Source organism: Falco naumanni, chromosome W (genome assembly GCF_017639655.2).
Source record: "Falco naumanni isolate bFalNau1 chromosome W, bFalNau1.pat, whole genome shotgun sequence".
In the NCBI taxonomy this organism is placed as follows: Eukaryota; Metazoa; Chordata; class Aves; order Falconiformes; family Falconidae; genus Falco; species Falco naumanni.
This window is the reverse complement of record NC_054079.1, coordinates 7724683-7740943: the sequence shown is the minus strand read 5'-3', so window position 1 is coordinate 7740943 and position 16261 is coordinate 7724683. Positions and strand designations below refer to the sequence as shown.

Here is a 16261-nt window from a genome sequence, read left to right as displayed (position 1 = left end):
TGAATATCAATGAAGCACTAATACCATATAATAAATACAGAAATACTGGAAAAGATTATGTTCATCCCATGGCACAGAAAACTTGTTAAGCAGGTGGTAAAGTGAGCGATCATAAAAAGTCCAATTTTTTGTTCCTTTCTGATTTGATCAGTACATGCAAATTTAATCACATTGAGTGAACTCAATAGCACAATTTGTATAAGCACAACCTGCTATAATGCACCCAGAAATCAGTCCAAAGATAGGGCGTCACAGTGGGTTAAAATAAGAAATAATGCAATCAATATCAACCCCAGGACTTATATAACACATTATATATTCTCTATCAGCCACATTCAGGACAGTTCAAATAATATCTGGAGGTGGACATCTCACAAACAGTCCAACCAGGGATTTATCATGAGAATGCTTTTATTTGTTCTATAATGAGGCAATGAAATACAAAACACATATATAACCCACAGTTAGAACCACATTAGAGGAGCACTAAGCACTTCATGGGTGTTTTGCCAATAGACAGGGTCAGTACAAAGGAAACAGACACCTAGTTAAAGAAGTGAATTTATCTTTACTTACATTTAAAGAAATAGAATAGTAAGTGAAATAATACAGCAAGAATAAAACAAGACAAGGTAATGCACCTAATCACTACCACATATGGCAGACTATAGTGCTTATAAAAGATCCATCACCAGTTGCCTTAATACTTTACCATCATCCATATCCACAGTTGCTGGGGAGCCCCAGTTACAAAGATTTTAGAGAGCCTTTCCCAGCAATTGGGAGGTCCTATGCAGTGCATCCACTCATAGGTGAGGTCTCCAAAATCACTGTAAGAGGGTCCAGCTTTTATACTGTTGAATAAACAAGCTCACCTAATTTAAAATGTGGAAACATGTGGTTTCACTCTCCTCTTAGATCCCACTAAAGCCTGTCCAGGGCTCAGGGAGGAACCAAGGGAATTTCCCTTATCTACTTGATTTTAACCACCAGTTTGCAAAAAGGTTATATATCTGGTTTCATAGTCTTGACTGCCTGCCTCCAAGCAAAGAAGGATGCACTATATCATAGCTAATTATTATATTCTATCTAAGCTACATCTTTCACTAATGATCATGCATATTTTGCTAATGATTGGATACTAATATATATATATATAACATTTGGTTGGTGAGTTCATCTACTTTGGCTCAGGGCCTGTTGCTCAGGCCTCAGTACTTCAATGGGTCAGGATGAAATTCAGAATGATTTTGATAAATTTTAGGAATGAACCAAAATTAATAAAATAGCACTATGTACAGAACTGTGAAAAATTAAAGCTGCTTGCACGAAATGAAGAGTAGTAGACTAGTGGATTACAAAGGGAGTAGGAGTTTAAATTATGATGTTGATACAAAGCAAACAAACATAATTCTGGGACATATTAACAGAAGCGTGATACATGTGGGATACAGGAAGTAGTGATGTCATTTCCAATGGCAGGAGAGAAGTCTCAGCTGGATGATTATGTCATTTGGAGTGCCATAGTTGAAGAAAGCTGTAGACAAACTGTAGAGGCCAAAAGCAAGCACCAAGTATGAGAACTGGGTTAAAAAACTTGACCCATGAAGATAGGATGAAATGGTTTGTTTAGTCTAGAAAATGGAAGATTGATGGGAGACAGAACAGTCTGAAAATGTATAAAATGCCAGTAAGAACCGTGGGAAATCTCTTACGCAAATGTTGAGTTTTGCAAGAATATTGAGTGACTGAAACTGTAGGTGCAGGATGTGAAATTTGGACTTAGCACGACAATGTAAAATTAGAGGAATAGTAGTGTCACTAGAATATGAACACAGAAATAGCAAGATACTGCATGTTAATAGTTTTTTGTATCAAAACTGACTTGGAGAAGGATGGTAATAAATAGATGTTTATTGTGGTAGTGCTAGAAGTATATAATAGACTTCTAGATTCAGTTAGCCCAGAATGTGCGGCGAATGAAGAGACGGGACGCAGCTTGATGCAAGCAAATGTCAGTTTATTGTACAGAAGCACGAGGTTTTATACACTTTCAGAAGCTGCGCGTTTTAAACTAATTGGTTCTTGAAGCTAAGCCTTGCAGGCTAGGCAATCCCTGATTGGTGGTTAACTACCATCAATTAACAACAAGGTGTTACCTTTCCTTGGCGCCATCCGTCTCCCACTCCCCTGTGCTCTGCAAACATGCCTCATCATGTTAATTGTTGTCTAGACAAGCTCGAGCACATTCCCCTCAGCTAACTGATTGCCGCGCATGGTCCCAGTTTGCAGACCGCTCCTGCATCTCCCCCTTCCTGTTGCACAAAAAGAACCTTTGAAACCGAACGAGTAAAAACAAGGTATAAGTCACAGAACAAATAAAAAACTGAGACATATTATCAGTGTCAAAATAACCCACTGTCTCTGTTCCGTACAATTTTACAATTGCCCCTTTTTGTTTTTGAACAGCTGGTACCAGGTTTGCCATGTTCTGCAGGGCCCTTGCAAACATGACAGCAACCAAGGCAATAGCAAACAAACAATACTGCCAATTGAGTGAATGGATGCCAAAAAGGCTGAAATTTTCTCAGATTTTGATAACATGTTGCTGCAATGGGGCGCCTAAAATCCATTCAGCACATACCATCAAATTCCTCACAGCCATGTCCTTGAACCAACAACAAAAAGCAGTGGCAATTTTGACTCGCATTCTTAATTGCCTACCAAACAAGGTGATTTAACTCTTTAATGCTTTCCCTGCTGTTACTCTGGATAAGAGAAGAACCGCTGCGACACGTTCCCATCATAGCCTCCTACTACATTAGCATCTACAGAAAGACAATTATCGACATTCAAAGTGTAAACAATATCATCTTTTGGATTAACATTATACATAGGTGGAAGGGCACACCAAACAAGAACTGGTTCAGTCAAAAAGTTCGAAACATAGCATGCCTTCTCTGAACATACCTCTGGGGTCATTCCTTTCATTCCCTCTCTTTTTTATGCAAAGAGAAACACTTTTACCATAACAGAGAAGCCCCTATTTACATCTCTGAGCCCGGACACAAACCACAGCTGTATGCTCCACCAGGCTCAGGGCAGGAATCATTCATGTAGTTACATAGCTATAAATCTCTACAAGCATGCAGACACCTATTAAACACTAGATAACCATGTTCATCTTTCCTATTCTCCTTCACAATACCTAGCTGTTCTCTCATCTCTTGTTAGGTCAAATATTCTCCAGTTTCCTCTCCTATCTCTCTCTTCAGACATTCTCTGTCCTCTTTTTTGCTTGTTAATTGCGAGGAGGCAAAGGGTGTATGTAGCTGGGTGACCATGACCTGCTTTATGTTACAATCAACTAAACACTGGATACAGAAAAAAAAGCATGGGAGACCTAAGGCAAACGTCACTAAGGTGGTTAAAGATAATTATAATAAATCCTGTAATACTTTTGAGTCATGGCCCAAAGTTTCCCAGCCGTGAGAAGAGACCAAAGGCATCCCGCCCCTGGCTCTGTTGCAGATCTTTGTTTTAAGGCTTTTGAGTTTTGTATACTTTTGTAAATTAATTCACAGTGGTCACTCAGATTCATGTAACACATCCTATCAAAGCCTTCAGACTTGTGTCCCTGTGCTAATAATAAAAATCAATAGCAACTCGGTTCTGTAGCAACATATGATGGGCAGAATCAACATCTGTTAATAAGCCAGAAAAAAAAATATTATTTGTAGTATTACTTTGTTTAGCAAGCTAGCAGCCTAATTTACTAAGCAAGTTAAAAGCGTGTACTATTCTTACAGAAGCGATTAGAGAAGCAAAAATCTGTTATGCTGCATTCCAGAACTCAGCCTGAGAATTACAGTCTGCTGTGAGTTCTGCGTTACAATCATTTGACACATGTTGGGGTTGCGATTGTGAAAGTTGCCCGTTTACAATTTTCATTGGCATTATCACAGCTAGTTGTTTTAAAAGCATCCCTTGAGCTTCCTGATGTTCGACTTGTTGCAAAATATTCTGAAGCCAATCAATCAAGTTAGTATTAAAGTTAGTGACTCTCTAGGACCCTGCAAGACTGTGGCAAGACTCCCGCATCCGGACTGCCTTAATAGCCATTCCTTCATTTGCAAACAGTTGTCCCTGGGATACCTTGCCTGAGTCACAGAATCGGCACAATTAATTTCTCCAGCCAACTGCTCATAGTTAACAGAAATTCCCCGATTAAGGTTTTCAATCAAGGCCACTACACATAGCTCACAAAAATCAAATAACCACATCATATACTGTATCAGTTAGTACCATACAAAGCAATAACTTCCAATCATGCAGTGTGAGCGTATAAGGCTCTGCCATCACTTCAAGAAGGAACATAGCAAATGTATTATGAATCCTCCCTTCCCGCACTGCTTTGCTTAACTCTTTTAACAGCCTCGTATTGCACAGGCTGCCACTCTGGAGGTTGATTTGTCTGACAAAATACTGACCATGCCATAGCGACTCCCAAATCCCATCACTGAAGTGTTTCCCACTTGCATTCCTGCCACCAATCCCTCAGACTCCCTTTCACCCTCCCCAAAAATACAATCAATGCATCAGGAGAGACAAGGGGGTGGGGGAAAGGTCTAGCTCCTTTTCCAGATCTATAGGACCTGGATCAAAAGGTTTATCAGTGTCAATGGAATCATTGTCCGAGTTGTCCTGTTCCCGTGCTTGCTCCTGTGTTGTGAGGGTCGCTGCAATCAGTGACAGAAGCTTTGGGGGCAGAGGAGGTGTGGACAGAATCGCCATCACTGACGGTGTCTTGAGAAGAGTCGCGCTGTCGGTGGAATTTACAGCTTCCTCTGGTTTAGCACCGTTAGTAGAATTAGTCCACACTTGGCAAAGAGTAGTCAGAATTTGCCACCAAGATGCTAAACGCATTCCTGACATGGAGCTCCCCTCCGCGGCAGCATCATACAATTGGCTGCTGTATGTGCACACTTTCATTCTTTCAAAGTCTCTAAAGTTTCTTGGCTGCTCACCTGTCTCGATGAATACAGGTGTTATCCTCGGGGTTTAGGTTGTCCGCCTGGTCCAGACAGCAAGTTCAGCCAAGCCGTCTCCTCCGGAACGCAGCCCTCTTCCACGAGCTGTCTTTTTTCCGTCCTTATTCTTCCAAGGCTTCGGAACACCACCATAGGGGTCACCATTTGAGGAGACTGAGGCACGGACTCCCTGATCTGACTAGAAGACCCTTCATGAGTCCATATACGTCTCTTTCTGGGGACGAACCCTGGTTCCCCATTACGGATTTCCCACAGCTCACCTCTCAACTCCGGAGGGATTTCTGGCCGGCTCCTGCTTCCTTTCAGCAGATCATTCAAAGTTCTGTGGGATTCGCTGCATGTCGCTCAGATAGGCGATTTGAGAGCCCTTCACGTCAGATCCTTAAACGCATCACGTCGGGGTCACCAATTTGCGGCGAATGAAGAGACGGGACGCAGCTTGATGCAAGCAAATGTCAATTTATTGTACAGAAGCACGAGGTTTTATACACTTTCAGAAGCTGCGCGTTTTAAACTAATTGGTTCTTGAAGCTAAGCCTTGCAGGCTAGGCAATCCCTGATTGGTGGTTAACTGCCATCAATTAACAACAAGGTGTTACCTTTCCTTGGCGCCATCCTTGATCTCCCACTCCCCTGTGCTCTGCAAACATGCCTCATCATGTTAATTGTTGTCTAGACAAGCTCGAACAAATTCCCCTCAGCTAACTGATTGCCGCGCATGGTCCCAGTTTGCAGACCGCTCCTGCAAGAATGTGACTAGAGATTTCTCTGATGCTAGTGACCAAAAAATGTAACTGAGAATTATGCTAGTATGGAGGACATTGACATTTGGCACAGGGACTGGAGAATAAGAATTAATATTATTCATAGGACCTCAGTATTCCTGAACATGAAGATCAACACTCTGTTTTCATTAGATATTCAGACAATTAAGAATTAATAACAATTTTAACATGGTGAATGAGAACATTATAAAATGCCTGATCATAGAAAATAAGCTTGACTGGCATGATCATGAGTAGACTCTAAATTGAACAGGTGAGTAAACAAAGTACATACAAACCAAAATTCTTGATTTCAGAGGGACATATTTTGGTAAATTAAGGGAATTCTTAGCTGGACTGAGATCTGGGGCCTGCAGATTCCAGGACCTGGAATTTATCCTATCAGTGCTGTGAAACTTAGCACAAATCTGCATCCCAAGAGTGGAGAAAAAAAGTATGTAGAAGAGGCTTGATATATAACTGGATGACTATCCATCCTTAAAACATATATTTGGAATAAGTAGGCATCTTACAAAATAATGGAAAAAAGTACTGGAGGGCAAAAGAAGTTGTATCTCATAATCAAGAATTGAAGACTAATAATTAAATGTTAAATAGAGGCCGGAAGAAAATTACTTTCAGGGATAAGGCTTGAAATCAATCATACTTAATATTTTCATGATAACAGCACAAAAATACAGGGGCTTTCTGATGAAATCTGCCAATAAAAAAAAAATGGAAGGCATTAACAGAAGAGAATGGGGATATCATACAGGGAAAGCTTGATCACCTTGAAATCTAGAGTAATACAAATGGGACAAAATTGAACAGTATAAAATGTTTGAGTCATGCACTTGGGTGATAATAACAGAAGTCCCTCCCAGAAACTAGAAACTATGTTTGGAAACTACTATAGAAGAGAAATACCAAGGTATAAAGGGTTACTAAAAAATGACTGGGAACTTTAATGGGACACAGCTGTGAATATTGCAAATGCTGTTCTGTGACATATCAGAAGAGGTATTTCTAACAGAAATAGGGAAGAGCTAGTATCACTGTACAAAGATCTGGCAAAAATGTCTGTGTATGACTATGTACAATTTTAATCCTCCTCTCCAAGGATGCACAACTAAAACACAAAAGAAGGGCTAGCAGGTTGATGAGAGAAATAGAAAGCATATTTTACAAGGAAAACTGAAAAAACCTTGATTTATTAGAGTGGCAAGAGAGCAGCTCAGAAGGGATACATTGATTGTCTATAAATATATCTGACGAATAAATACCAGTTAGAGGAAAATCTAAATAATAATTCTGGCACAGAATCATAGAATCATTTTGGTTAGTGTTCCAGTCTGGGAAGGCCCAAGCTGGGAAGATTCTTTGTTATACCCAGAGTGAGATTAAGACACAAATGAGGTCAAATGCCACTAATCAAGGAAATTTATTGTGCTCTTATATAAACAAAATATTCATGTGTTGCGGTAAGAAAATAGCGATAGGAATGAAAGGGAAAGATAGGAAAGAAGGAAATCTAGCAAGCAGTCAGGATAGAGTTGCAAGAGAGAGTCACCACCGTGGATCCAGCGGCATCCTGTTGTCTGTAGTCTCCATTCACATCAGTGGTGGGGGTCTCTGGATCACCACTTACTATTTGGTGGCACAGTCTTTTATAGGGCGTTCAGGGGGGTCATTTCCCAGACAACGGCATGTAGTGCATTCCTCCATGGGGCACATGCAACTACTGCATAGGTAGGGGTGATCGTCCATGTTTAGGCACATCCCTCACAGCGGCGTGGCCTTTCCTTGACCCTGGCCGAAAACTGATGTCAGGCAGCTCTTGGCTCCTTATCTGTTCACAACTGTTAAGTCTTCTTGCAGGAGCTCAGCTAACAAGCTTTGAGACAGTCAGTTTGAGATATGGTCTCTCACAGTTGGAAAAGACGTTTAAGATTATTGAGTCCAACTATTTACCCAATACTGCCAAGTCCACCACTAAACCATGTCCCTAAGTGTCACATCTACATGTCTTTTAAACACCTCCAGGGATGATGACTCAACCATCTTCCAATGCTTGACCACCCTTTCAGTGAAGAAATTTTTCCTAATATTCAATCTAAGCCTCCCCTAGTACAACTTGAGGCTGTTTACTCTTGTCCTATCACTTGCTACTTGGGAAAAGAGATCACCACCCACCTTGCTACACCTTTCAGGTAGTTGTAGAGGGCAATAAGGTCTTCCCCGAGTCTCTTCCTCTCCAGAATAAACAACCCCAGTTCCCTCAGCCGTTCCTCATAAGACTTCTTCTCTAGAACCTTCACCAGCTTCGTTGCCCTTCTCTGGACATGCCCCAGCACCTCTATGTCCCTCTTGAAGTGAGGGGCCCAAAACTGAACACAGTATTCAAGGTGCGGCCTTACCAGTGCCGAGTACAGGGGGACAATCACTTTCCTTGTCCTGCTGGCCACACTGTTTCTGATACAGGCCAGGATGCTATTGGCCTTCTTGGCCACCTGGGCAGGGCACACTGCTGGCTCATGTTCAGCTGGCTGTCAACCAGCATCCCCAGGTCCTTTTCCGCCAGGCAGCTTTCCAGCCACTCTTCCCCAAACCTATACCATTGCATGGGGCTGTTGTGACCCAGGTGCAGGACCTGGCACTTAGCTTTGCTGAATCTTATACAATTGGTCTTGTCCCATCAATTCAGCCTTTCCAGACCCCTCTGTAGAGCCTTCCTTGCCTCAAGCAGATCAGCACTCCTGCCCAACTTGGTGTCATCTGCAAACTTACTGAAGGTGTACTTGATCCTGTTGTCCAGTTCATTGATAAAGATATTAAACAGAACTGGACCCAATACTTACACCTGGAGAACACTCGTGTCAGGCCACCAACTGGATTTAACTCCATTCACCAACACTCTTTGGACCTGGCCATCCAGCTGGCTTTTCACCCAGCGAAAAGTATGCCATTCCAAGCCATGAACAGCCAGTTTCTCCAGGAGAATGTTGTGGGAAATGGTGCCAAAGGCTTTACTAAATTCTAGGTAGACAACATCCACAGCCTTTCCCTCATCCACTAAACAAAGATACATAAATCAGCACTGTGTATTAATAGAAATTAGAGATACTAACAATTAAAGCAAACAAGTTCTTGAACTGCTTTTGTTTGGAAATAATGGGGAAAAAAACCCTAATTGCTTTTAATGAGCACAATAAGTTTATGAAAGGGATGATATATCATAGCTGCAAGTGATTGCAGGGATTTAATTTGATGATCTAGAAAGACCTTTCCAGCCTTGTGTTTCTATGGTGTTTTTAAAAATCATGAATATTTTTTTCTATTTCCACCAAGACAGGATGCAAAATGTTCAGTTTCATTTACAGGTTATAAAACAATGTAAACTTTCTATTAAGATACTGAAACATTGGAGCAAAATAGCTAAGGAAGTTTTCAAGAATCACTTGAGCAAATATTTGACGTGGCTTTTCTAGGTATACTTGGGACAGGCTTACAGGATTGGGTTGGTCTTTTGAGGTCCCTTCCAACTCTAAAATTCTATGAGATAATATAGGCTTATATCTTTCTGGACTCTAACTTAGCAAAACAGCAAAAACCCCAAGCTATTTCTGAGAAAGCTGTTGAGTAATTTATACTCAGTAACTTTGGCGATATTTGCAGTGGTACGTTATTTATTATTTTTGCAGTGTTCAAAGTATTCTAGGAAATTCATAAAGCAAACCCAGTTCCCAGCAGGGGATTGGAAGCTTTTGGCTGTCATACCTGGGTGTGGATAACCCGGCAGGCCCCTTCCTGGCCAAGGTTTCTCTCCAAGGCGGCACCCCCCACCCCCACTCCGATCGGCGCCATGGTGATGCAAGCGGCCAAGCGAGCTAACATCTGGCTGCCCCGAGAGGTCAATCGGATCCTCTATATTCGGAACCTGCCGTATAAAATCACAGCAGAGGAAATGTATGATATTTTTGGGAAATACGGACCTATTCGACAAATCAGAGTTGGAAACACTCCTGAAACAAGAGGAACAGCTTAAGCTTCTCAAGGAAAAATACGGAATTGATTACAAACCCACCAAAAAAAAAAAAAAAAAAGTGCTTCAGATGTCCCCTACAAGAAATGGGTTTCTGCTTTGAACTAGCAAACATCTCTGTGTTTAAAAAGAAGCCTTTTTGCCTTGATGGAGATAATTTATTCTGTATTCTGTATTTATGCTGTATTCTGAATGTGGAAATTGGTTGGGACTAGGAGGCTGGCTTAAAGGCATTTTGCAAATGGGATTATTATTTTTGATCATTATTGTAATAATAGTTTTTTGATCAAAACCAGCCAAAATTATTTGTAAGCATTAGGCATATCTGAAGAGAATGCCTTTATTTGAATCAGCAGTTAAGGTGTAGTTTAGTCTGAGGCTGTGGGTTTATCTGCTTCCGGTGAATTTCTGAAGTGATGAAATCAGAGATACAAGGTATACTAAGAGTTATGAGGTAATAAGGTAATAATCTAAGTAAGGGTGCTGTCTTTTATATCTACAAGTGCAATATGCTTTTATGTAGCAGAGAGAAACTTTAACAATAATGTTGCTTGAGCGAGATGTGCATGTGATAACTTGGGAAAAGGGATATCACAACTGGAGTGCAACAGTGTTTCTATGTCTGGCAGAGTGAAATCTTCCAAGACCTGAGTTTAGACAGTCTAAAATAAATTGTTAGTATTCAGAAAACCCATCTTAAGCCTATTTTGCTTACACAGTGTTATGGAAGTCAACTGCTATTGTAGAGAATTAATGATTTTTTAATACATATTAACAAATACTGCTATTTTAACTTGAGGCAGTTGAGTGAGAAGTACTCACGTGTAACATTTGAGGGAATGTCAGCATAAATCACACTTACAGTAAGACTGCATTTTTAATTACTGTACTCGTTAAGATTCGATGATGCCATAAGGCTAAGGCCTTTTATCACAGATTGGTTCTGAACTAAAAGGTGTGTGCACATGTAGATATGCACATTTGTGTTATTTTCCTTAATTGGCTACAAAATAATAAAATTAGGTTGGGGACTAGATCTTGGGATTTTACCTATTACACTTCTGTTTGTTAAGGAACGTGCATAACGTACAGCACCCATGTAGGCTTGGCTTGTGGCATAGTTGTCAAATTTAGCATAGACATTCAGACAGATAAGCAACGTACTCTTCTTGTGTGTATCACCTACAAGCCATTATGGCTTAGTGTGTAAATCTGTATGTAACTATTGAAAAATCCACTTATGAATGTATATAGCTTAGAACTAATTTTTTCCCTTTGTTAATTCTTTGATATCAATGAGGTATTCTTCAGAAAATGTATGGACTGGTTGGTTGCATAAGGGCAGTTGTTATTTGGACAGAAAATTGTTAATGGTCAGGGATTTTCCACTAAAATATTTGCAAATATTCCTAGTCAAACATCAGGTTGGTTTCTTTTTGGGTTTTGAGCTTGCATTAGTCCATGTTCAGAACTTTAAAATTACCTTTGAATTTTTTAAACTTTTTATATCACTGGAACAGAAAGAGCATCTAAATTAAAGCTTCAAGCTAACTTTATTTTTCAAGTATTTCAGGAATTATACTTCTGAACTGAGATTTTATAAGTTGGCTGTGTATTTTCCTGTGTTAAAACGCTGTTCTTGAAAATGGTCAACCAGGCCTATGTCGCCCAAAATAAAAACGGGGGAATTGTGGATAACTGGCTAGCTGAAAAGGGTCACATAGACATAGTCCAGCTGGCTAGACAAAAATGCACATCGCTCTCAGCTTACCTGAAGTAAAGCAAAAGTTACACAATAACAGGAAGATTTTGGTGGGAACAGAATGTTGCAGGTGGGAACAGATAACTACAGAAGAGAAACTAGGGGCAGGCTTGGTATTTAGGCAACTAACCAATAATGAGCTTAACTTTTGTAATATGTATGAGCTAATTATAACAAGGCATAAAAGGTGACTGTAAGGCACAATAAACAAAGTCTGCTGATCACTCATATTGAGTGACTGTGTCTTCCCTCCATCGCGACACCTGGGGAGTCCGATATACAGAAAACAAAGTCTTCTTTGGTCTTCTAGATGAGAACATGCAGTTTGGTGTGAGCATTTCTTCTCTGAACTTCCTCCCAGAGTGGCAACAGGATTCTGTGTTCCATCATTCTGGACCACTACCAGGGACCATTAATAATAAACTATGATGATGAGAATGGCAAAACATGTATGCACATTGCCACTGCTGCAGGTTACAGTGATATTATCAGTGAGCTGGCTAAAGTCCCAGAGTGCAACCTGTAGGCCCTTGATGTGGATGACAGATAACCATGGAAACCCTGAAGTTGAATTTGCTGCTTCCTTTCTATTAACCTGAGACTAGCTCTGTTTATTTTATAATCATGTTTCCTGTTTCACAGGCCACAGACTAGTTAATAAATTGCACTTACAGAGAACTGTGCTTGCTCGGAGACACTGCAAAGCAGTCCAGCTCACATCTATCACATTTAGTATAACAACTGAGTAGTAGGATTGTTATTTAACTTTGTGTTTCTGGTAGGAAACGATAAGATTATATGTGAAAGGACTTTGTCACCACTTCTTTCAATCAAAAATGAACGTTCTTTTCAAAACAAGAGAACAGGATCCTACAACTTGAAGCTGGGATTCTGCTGCTATTTGCATTCAGGAAATGAAACATTCCCTTGTTGCAGTTAAGATGCTAACACAGTTATTCCTATAGGACCAGGGAACCTTCACCTTCCATTCTCACAAGGCATTTGATCCCTTCCAAAATGAAATCCCTGTATCAAGTACAGAAGAGTCATCTTCTTTCCTCTTTTTCACCCCATAACTGCCTCCATTGGAACTTTGCTCCTAAGTTTAATGCAAACAGAAGCAACTGATTGTTCTGGGTTGATTATCTTGCTCAGTGGAGCAAAAGCCAAGGTTTTCTTGGCTTAGTCTCTCAGGTACTTATAATAATAGCATTCTTCATGGAAAAGTCCAATAAAATGGAACAGAAATAAAATCAACAGGGTTCTGGAGAAGTTTCTAAACATCAGTAAATTGTAGTTGAGAAAGCTGTTTCAATGGAAAGAAGGGTGAAGGGAGGAGTTTAACTACACTTAAGAGCTCAGTAAAGATGACAACCTCCTATTACACGTTCTCAGATATTTCCATAGAAGGTATACTTGAAGAGGGGAAAAGATAAGCTGTTCACTATAAACATACAACAGATTTCCATTCTATTATGTTTCTTACTGCACCCATCTGAAATAACTGGGGCTGCAAGGAATAGGCACAGAGAAGTCAATTTTATTCTTGCACAGTTTATATATATAGCATGTATAGGCATTCTCCAGCTCCATATCTACTTTTACTACAGCTAAATAGATGCACATAGATAGATGCTGGTCTATGGTCTATTCCCGCAACTGGCAACTACATCAGCGTGAGATAAGTTGCTGGAGAATTCCTTAAAATGGATGTGAATCTGGATGAGTAGTATAGGAGCACACCTCATTGTGTCATTAATAGTTTCAATAGCAAATGTATTAATCTATTTTAATTTTTTCCCCCTTTCCCCTAGGATGCCTTTGCACTGGGCTGCAGCAATAGGGAAAGCTGAGTGCATACAGATGCTGCTAGAGCTGGGGATAGACAGCACCCCTCAAGACATCAATGAAAACAGTCCTCTGACATATGCAATGTACTGTGGGCACACAGCATGCATCAAGCTGCTGTCTCAGGAGAGCAGGTAAAGCAAAAGTTCACATCTTACGTGTTGGCACTGACTAGAAAAGAAAGGTATTGCTTTTTGTATGCTACTGAAGGGTTTGAACCCTGGGTGATGTCTTCTCGATTCATATGCAATACTCAGTTCAAATTTCCCACCAAAATAGCAACATTATAATTAGCCATGTACTGAAGACTCATCACTGCGGTTACAGTGCTAGTCTGCCAGTCAGCAGAGGGTTCTGAACCAAGATATGGGTATAGCTGTTGCTCAGTCACTTTTGTGCAGAAAAATCTATCTTGCAGAATAATTTCAGCCCTCAGATATATGCCCTGCACTTTTTTGAAATTTCTGCACTAGCTGTGTGTTCATGTTATCAGAGGGACAGACTGTACACAAAAGGAGCTTTGCCAGATAGATAATAAAATAAATTTCAAGTTATCATCCTCAGGGTAAGGGCTTGGGAGTGTTTTCCTAGCCTTCTTTATTTTTCTACCTTGATTTTCTCTTCTTATTCTGATTTTTTTCTGTTAAAAAGTAAAATTATTTTGTCATTGCTTATTATCTTTCTCTCTGTATTTCTCATGTTTCAGCAGCTGTCATTTAATTCATTTCAGTTCTTCAATTTTAGTACATGAGCATGCACTTACAAAGACATTTATCACATTTCTTTGTGCTTTCCCCTCCTTTCCAGTCAGCAGTCAGTATTATTTTCTGTTACAAATGTGAGACATGGGTAACATTACCTTTCCTGCTCCTCCTCCTGCTGCACTCTGCTGTTGGAGTAGATATAAAATGATGATTAGTTAAAATCTCATCTAAAAACCACTACAGCAACACCACTGTAGGTAATTATCTTGATAGGTCTTCTGAAACTGCCAGGCCTCTTTAATACAGGGAAAAAAAGGGAAAGAAAATGGGAAGGGAGAGGAGAGGGAAAGGGAAAGGAAAGGAGAACTAGTGCCTTTGTTACAATGTTAGCAATGACTGTGCTGTTGGAAATAGCATTTTCCAAATTTGATATACAAATATAAAAAATACAAATATCACTCGGTTTTAAAAATCCCAGTATGTTGTTCTTATTATTGGATCTTGCCTCACCATTAAGAATAATGATTCTGCAGCTGGTAGATGCTGAAGCCAGAAAAGTTTGGTTTTTTTCCTGATAGCTGCACTGAGTCTACATTAAGATGAGTTTATACTCATGGCAATGAACCCCATAAGAAAGAGTGAAGTAATATGGCAGGGGTCCTCAAACTACGGCCTGCAGGCCGGATACAGCCCCCCAGAGTCCTCAATCCGGCCCCCGGTATTTACAGACACACACCCCGGGGTTGGGGGGGGGAAAACCAAGCAGCTGCAGATGACTTCCTGCCACTTCATCCACGCGCTGGCCCCCTGTTTAAAAAGTTTGAAGACCCCTGTAATATGGTATCATTTTCAGTCTTTGTTAATTATAAATTTGGAGTCCTCATTTTCTGCCTCACTGAACCATCCCTGCAAACATATCTAAACAGTATATACCACATTTCATGGGCTACCACAGGAAGTATTTATTTCATTATTTGGTGATAATGACATCATATTTTGATTTGTACTTCCAGTAGATCTGAGCCAGTCCATCAGTTTTTCCCTCCCAGAACAACAGACTCCTAAAGAAAGAAGGAAGATTCAGTATGCTGAGCCACATCTTCTCTTGCAAAAAGAAGAAAGATGATCAGAAAACCAGTCAGGACAGAAGCAGAGACCGCTATCCTAGAGAAGATACTTCAGAAGTAGATTACATCATCACCACTTTTGACTGAATTATGCACACAAACCACAAAGACTTTTTGGATGGGTGTGTGACCACTTTAAGAGAGCAAGCACAAAGTACCTCATACCAGAAAAGAAGCCACCAGAGTGTCAGGGACTTCTGCCTGTTAGAACCCAGAGCCTCCCCCAATCACTGCAGGCAATTCCTACTTCCCAGAGCACAATGTCAAGCTCCTCCTCCAGCACCAGCATCCACTATTTTGCACATCAGTGCTCCAATCCCTTTTGGTTATTGTTTCTCTTCTGTTCGTTGATCTCTGGAGACTGACCTAGACTGCTACTCTCGAGTCACAATCTGTGGGGCGCCCCTCGAAAAGTCGCAGTTCAGGAAAGCACAGCGAGATCACGTCGGAGTCACCAAATTGTTATAAACGATAACAATTAAAACAAATTTATTTTGGGTTCAATCAATTTAGGTTGAGAAACAACAAGCAAAAACAGTGCCGGGTGCGCGGAGAACTCAATTAGTTCTATGACACACACACCTGAGTCCTCAAAGCAGCATCTTTTATCCCCGGATCTTGACCAATCTCTTCTCGCCGGATGTTCGTCCTGCTCTTTCCCCATTGGGTCGTTTGGGTACACCTTCTCCTCCTATTGGCTCTCCTTTGGCGCGCTTTTTCAAATCTCAAGGTCTTTGTCTCCTCGGTGGGTCTTTTCTGGTGTGGTTTCGCTTTCCTCATCTCTTTTGGCGGGCTTTTCCAAGCAGCGATTGCCTCAGGGGAAGGGGAAGCCATCACATTGTCTTAAAGGAGAACCACACGTGCCCACTCACCACAACTGCGATACAGGTCCCAGATTTACACAGGGTACAACAATTACACTTATCACAGTACATTCTATTTTTGACATGAATCATGACTGCG

At 40.6% G+C, this 16261-nt stretch overlaps 1 pseudogene; it reads left to right on the top strand.

Moving 5' to 3' along the window:
• Nucleotides 1-1463: 1463 nt before the first annotated feature.
• On the top strand, nucleotides 1464-15663 carry LOC121080676 (annotated as a pseudogene).
• The last annotated feature ends 598 nt before the right edge of the window (nucleotides 15664-16261 follow it).